The following is a 7,332-nucleotide window of genomic DNA, read 5'->3' on the forward strand; positions in this document are numbered from 1 at the left end:
AGAAAAACTTAAACTAAAGGGCCTCCTCATAGGAGGCCCAGTGAGGACAAACTTGATTATTAAAAACCCCCAAAAACCTAGTCTTGGGAGGGCATAGGTAGGGCCCACACTTGAGTGGGTTTTACTTCCAGGAACTGTACCAGATACTTACAATTTAGATTGAGAAAGAAAAAAGAAAAGCAAACAAATCCCAAACAAACAAATGAAAACCTTCCAGTTCCTACAGGAGAAAAGGAAATATAGCCACTATGAAATATCCCTGGAACATTTTATTCTTCTTAACAAGATCTATCCTCCAGAGAAACTATTTTACCAAGAAAAACGATTGGGCTTTACAAAGCCCAATTGACTGAGACTTTACCAGAACCTCAATGACTAGGTTAAGGGAAATAACCAACTCCAGTTTTTTCTAGGGCTCCTACTTGATCTAAAAGGAAAAATATTCACCTAAATGAGACACAGTTGTGAAGCTCACAAGCCAGGGGCACAGGCATACTAAAAAGACTAACACCTAATCAGAGGACTGTAGAATGTTTCCCCTTTGCCACACCTTAACACCATATCAAAAAGTCTCCTGTATAACAACAGGGAGTTACAATGGAAAAGAGTTGCAGACCTCAGGCCTTACTTAAAAATATATCTCTAATCAAGGGATAAAAATAAAGATACAAGGGAAAATTTTAGTCTCTGACACCTCCAGCAACAACAAATAGTAAACACCTAGGCAGATAAACATAAAACCTCCTACTAAAGACTTATTAAACTCAGTTTTTGCTAAGCACAGTACATCATGTCCAACATTCAACAAAAAATTCACAGGGCATAATAAAAGAAAAACACCGTTTGGAGACAAAAAAAAAAAAAAAAAAAAAAAGTAAGAACAAGAATCACTCAAATATGGCAGTAAGTTTTAAATAAAATTTAAACATAAGGTAAAAATATGACTTGTCAATACCACTCCACATTATATACCCCAAAACTTAAAACCATATATTCACAAAAATTTATATGTGTGAATTCTCGAAGACGCGTTATTCTTTTTTTTTTTTTTTTTTTTTGAGACGGAGTCTTGCTCTGCCGCCCAAGCTGGAGTGCAGTGGCCAGATCTCAGCTCACTGCAAGCTCCGCCTCCCGGGTTCACGCCATTCTCCTGTCTCACTACAGGCGCCCGCCTCGTCGCCCGGCTAGTTTTTTGTATTTTTTTATTAGAGACGGGGTTTCACCGTATTAGCCAGGATGGTCTCGATCTCCTAACCTCGTGATCCACCCGTCTCGGCCTCCCAAAGTTCTGGGATTATAGGCTTGAGCCACCGCGCCCGGCCGAAGACGCGTTATTCTTATAGCCAGAGAGTGGAGAAAACCCAAATATTCATCAATGGATGTATTGATAAAATTTCATATATCCATGTGATATTATACTGTCATAATAAAGTACTAATTCATACTACAACATAATAAACCACAAAAGTATTAGTAAAGCAAACCACACCGAAAGATCAGAGATTGTATAATTGTGATTCGGTTTTTTAGAAACGTTCATAATTGACAAATTCACAGAGATAAAAGGTAGAGTAGTGTTTGCCATTGACTGAGGGAAGGGGAAACAGGAGTTACTGCTAAAAGCTATGAGGTTTCTTTTGGGGTAATGAAAATGTTCTGAAATTATACAATGTAATGGTTACATGTTTTACTAAATATTCTAAAAAGCACTTAATTTTATACTTTAAAAGCTTGAATTTTATGGTATGTAAGTTATGTCAATTAAAATATATCATATTAAAATAAAATAAAGTAATTGTGGTTTTGGACATTGAATTTTAAATCATTATAACTAGGCTCAAACATATCTTTATTAATCAGAATTAAAGCCATTACAGTCAACACATTTTTGCCAATGAGAAATGACTTTGTTTATTCCTGTAGCATAAAAATACATGCTTCGGGATTTGACAAACTCTTGGAAAGCATTTTCTGCACCTTTGCTGGTTGTGGAAGCATTTTCCCCGCAAACGTTGTCCAGATACTTGAAGAAGTGGTAGTTGGTTGACAAGAAGTCAGGTGAATATAGAACTTGAGGCAAAACTTTGTAGCCTAATTCATTCAACTTTTGAAGCATTTGCTGTGCCACATGCAGTCAGGCGTTGTGGAGAAGAGTTGGGCCTTTTCTGTTGACCAATGCTGGATGCAGGCATTGCAGTTTTCCGTGTATCTTTAAGAAAACTGTAGTCGATCTGACTGGTCGTAGGTCACCAAACAGTGACCATTGCCTTTTTATTGGTGTAAGTTGGCTTTGGGAAGTACTTAGAAGCTTCTTCTTGGTCTAAACACTGAGCTGGTTATTGCTGGTTGTCATATAAAATCCACTTTTCATCACACGTCACAATCCAGTCAAGAAATGGTTTATTGTTTGGGGATACAATAAGAAAAGGCAACACTCAAAATGTCAGTTTTTAAAATTTTTCCTCAGCTTATGAAGGACCCACTCATTGAGCTTTTCCACCTTTCCAATTTGCTTCAAATGCCAAATGACTGTATGGTTGATGTTATTTGGCAACTTTCATGTAGTTGTAAGAGTATGAGCTTCGATAATTGCTCTCAATTGATCATTGTCAGCTTCCAATGGCTGGCAAGTAAGCTCCTCATCTTCAAGGCTTTTATCTCCTTTGCAAAACGTCTTGAGCCACCACTATTTATTAGCAGTTCCTGGGCCAAATGCGTTGTTGATGTTGCCAGCTGTCTCTGCTGCATTATGACCCATTTTAAACTCGAATAAGAAAATAGCTCAAATTTGTTTTTTGTCTAACATCATTTCCATGGTCTAAAATAAACAAGTAAAAGTCATTAGCAAAACAATCACAAAGTGCACATTAAAATGATGTATAACATAACCACATTTATTTAAGAATGTATTCCAATATCACATGGCAAATTTCAACAATGTGAAAACCACATTACTTTTGCACCAAACTAATAAGACTCATATAGTAAACTGGATGATATACATAATTTACTGGTAATAAAATATCTGAGAACATATTATAATACTATGTATAGTAATATCTACTATAACAGGAATCTCTTAGGGACAAAAGTACTTTCTCAGTAATTAAACATACCGTACTACTGACTAGATAATGACATGAATAATGTTACTGTAACCAAGTATCCCTGTTATTCCAAGAGATAGTTTATTTTTCTCTCTTCTTTTCTCTTTCCTCCATTTCCCCACTTTGTATTTGCTTCTTTAGAAGTGTAACTATAGCCTTTTTCCTCATCTTCCCCAGCCACCCCTTCAGGACAAGTTCATCTAATAGTATGCTTAGAAGCTCCAGAATGGAATTATCATCCACCAGGAAGTTGTGTCAAGTGACAGCAGTCAATCTACAACCCAAAGTATACCTGCTAGAGTTTCCAGCCGCTTTTACAATCTATTTCTGCCAGTGAAGATGCCAGTTCAACTGCCTGGTAGATGAAGCACTGAAGACTCCCCACCTGCCTACTTCTGCCCCTGCATCAGCCTACCTTTAAAAGCATCTGCTTTCTGTTCCAAAAGGGAAGCAGTACCCTTAAGGTAGGAGGTCTGTACTTATTCCCCTAGCTTTAGAACTAAGCAATGTACTTATTCTTGCTTTAGAATAAAAAGTCACTTTCTTCATACCTGACCTCACTCTTGTTAATTAGATTCTGCAAGTGGTGAACGACTGAACCTGAATTTTGGTTTCAAATTTGGTGGCCTACACGGGAAAACACAGGGTGCTCTGGGTGAGCTGGCACCTGATAGCTGGATTTTGTTACCAGGCAAGACCTTTGCAGCTGCTAAAACCAATTTATTTTGGGGAGAGCCTTCCTTTTTGCTTCCTGGTATGATGTCTGCTACCTTCAAAGCTTCACTGGTACAAATAAAGTGATCTGTGAAAACGCCAGCAAATTTTGGAACTGGTGTTAGTTGGAGTGCACCTGACTACCCTCTGCTTCTTTCAAGGTGTCACTGGGACCCTGCTGTATTTAAGACTTCACTGCTAGTGACACCATTTGAACATTTTATGCATCTGTATTTGTTTGTATGTGCAGCACCATGGGAGATTTGCCTGGCTTGGACTCAGCTGTCCATAGAGCCATTCAGAACTGAAAAGGAAAATTCAGGACCTAATTCAACTCCTTTAATTCAGGACTCATTTGGAAGAGCACTGTTTGCATGTATGAATGCATGACTTGGTGTATGGGCCCTGAATTTTTTCTTTCCTCTCTACATCCAATCTCATCTTTCTATCTTCAGGGAGTCACCTACCGCTTTACTCCTAGCTTCTTATTCCCTCTAGCTGTAAACGACTCACCTTGACCAGTGACTTGAAGAGGTGGGAGAGACTCATCCAGCACCATGATAGACATGGAGTGCTGAGGCTCTTCCTAATGGGAGATAAACAAGGGTGGTGAGAGTATCAACCCTGTGCTGTGTAGTGGCTAGAAAGCTCTTTAACTCCCTTTCTTTCATTTAACTTTTTCCTCTCTTTTTTTTTCCCCTTCCCTCTCTCTGATGCCATATCTGTAAAATATGGCAGCTATGCAGAGGCTTGCTTATCTTCCTCTATTTTATTTTCTGTCTGATTTAACGATTCTATTTCTTTTCTACTGGTATTAAGATAAAAATAACTATTTGGATCCAATCTTTTTTATAAAGTGATGAGTTTTTATTGACATCTAGACTCCATGGCTAGAGTTCTGAAATAAAAGCTAAAAAATATTTGTTTATCTGAGCATGTGTGTGTGTATTTATGAAAACATTCATGTATTTGTTACGTGTTGTGGCCCAAGGTACCAAACTGACTTAATTAAGGAGTATGCATAAATTAAGTCAAATGGTTCCCATGTTCATGTGACTTAAGTAAAATCTTAAATAAATAAGCTGGCTTCAAAATTATTGGTAAAATAATATTAGAAATGTCTTGAGAATTGTCAACACACTTTTCAAAATTTATTGATCAAGTGGTTTCATATTTATCTCTGCCAGATATTGTAACATGTTAAAATTTGGCATAAGAGTTATAAAACTATAAACGCAGCCCAAACAGTTTGTATGATATTGATAAATAAGACATTTAATATTAGTTCCATGAAAAAAGCTAAATCTGAATTATTAACAAAATGCCCACATGTTTAAGGCTCTTACTTAGATATACACGAAATATTTACTAATAGCCACATTTATGTAATATCTTTTTCAAAAGCAATCAAAATTAATGGATAAACATTGGAAAATTTGGTACATAAAAATGAAATTAATGCTAGTTGGTAAAAGTTTTGCTTATTTATTTATTAATTTTCGAGACAGAATTTCACTGTGTCACACAGGCTGAAGTACGACATCATGATCTCAGATCACTTCAACCTCCACCTCCCCAGCTCAAGCGATCCTCCTGCCTCAGTCCCCCAAGTAGCTGGGACTACAGGCCCTCATCACTGTGCCCAGCTAAATTTTTTTTTGTATTTTTTATAGAGATGGGGTTTTGTCATGTTGCCCAGGCTGGTCTCAAACTACTAAACTCAAGTAATTCACCTGCCTTGGTCTACCAAGGTGTACTTTAAAATCTTAAAATCATTTTTATGCTTATTTGTTGTCTGGGTCATTTTCAATTAAGAAAGGGTTATTTTATGTGCAAAATGTTCCAAAAATTGTGAAATGTTTCTAATCTATAAAATGCTAATATCTTAAAAGGAGTTCAGAATTTTTTGCTTTCTAGGTTTATATAAAGTGTGCAAAAAAATGATGCATTCTTATTGAGAAAAAGAATAATTTTGTCTAATTCAAAAGCCAGAAATATTGGCCATTTCTTCTAGGTAAATAAGATATCAAAATATTCTTCTTTTAAAAACTCTGTAGTTAGAAATCAACTTAGTTAAAGCTGATGTCTGAGGTATATGTTGGTACGAATACTGTTTTAAAGCCCCTACTCACTTTCTAAAAACTTCAGAATTCTGATTCTCTGTTTACTGTCTGTTTCTCCTTCTTCTTGTATCTAATCTTTTAGCACCCTACCAGTTCCGCATCTGTCTGTGTATTTCTGTCATATGTGATATTTCACTACCTAAATATATGAAAGAGCTCTAATTAGTTGACTTAAAAAATAGAAACCTAAAACAAACGTGTTTTCAGAAAAATAGAAACATTAATGCCTTTAGGTCACATGACTCTAATAATCTTTGAAAAATAAAGATAGTTTATAGGTTATTGACAAAGTAAAATAAAAATGTCTTCAAAATGTAGATAGTTGGTCTAAATTAGGCAGATCAGATACTGTTTGCTAGATGCCTTAAGGCCATAAACTTCTTCTATGACCTTTAATGATCATTTGACTTGTCTATTTTACAGTCATTAGATTCTAGGAAAGGACTGGAGACATATGGAGTTAGCCAGGTCCCCTGGCTAGGCTGGGAAAAGTCAGACAGTGTCTGCCACTCTGTCCTTGTCCTGGAATCTACAATCTGGTATATGGTTAAAATAGCTTATATCCCAAGTTTTCCAGCAAAAACAAAGGTTGCCAATAGTCAACAACAAAGTAACCTGTAATGGAGACTACTGGAGAAACAGTTTTACATGCAAGATGTATAAGGAAAGTAGAATATGTTTTTGGCAAAGAGTTATAAGAAGGCATGGACGTATGATTACTGTTAAAGATAATGTAATTTTGTTTATTTCAGAAGGTTTTAAGGGTTGTCCTAAGCTAGAAGAGTAATACGACAAAGCTAAAGGTTTAAACAAGTTGTAAGTGTTTTTAAAAGATTAATCTTTTACAAGAAATTCTCTGAGTATGAACAAGTTGGCTAAAATTTGAAGGGAGTTATCTTTTTTAGATTAAACATTAGAATAAAAGCACACTGAACACCCAAGAGAAGGGCAGATCAAGATAGTGGAAATACAAGACTCCACCGACAGATCATCCATCCTCCCATCCCCTGGCAAGGACACCATTGTTAATTGTGAAACATTGTGACACATTGTCAATTCTTTTGTTTTTCATAGTCTAGAAAAATCTTTCTCTTTTGAGCTATTTGAAACTTTTAACAGTTGAGTACAGTACACTCTTGTGAGCAAACTTTGGAGTATATTTCTTTCTTGCTACCTGATTTCCCCAGAATTTGAAAATTATCCGTAACTATATTTATTTTATGGCAGTATAGTTATTTGTATAAGTTAATGCATTAAGAATCTGTTTTCTTTCATAACAAGATTCCATTGGAGACACTGGTTATTTTAGCAAGGCTTTGACTTGAATGACATACTTTTTTATATAAACAGACTGCTTTAAGGGATCAAAGTTGACTTGCAGTGTCAAT

Source organism: Rhinopithecus bieti, unplaced genomic scaffold, assembly GCF_001698545.2.
Source record: "Rhinopithecus bieti isolate Rb0 unplaced genomic scaffold, ASM169854v2 scaffold_53640, whole genome shotgun sequence".
NCBI lineage: Eukaryota > Metazoa > Chordata > Mammalia > Primates > Cercopithecidae > Rhinopithecus > Rhinopithecus bieti.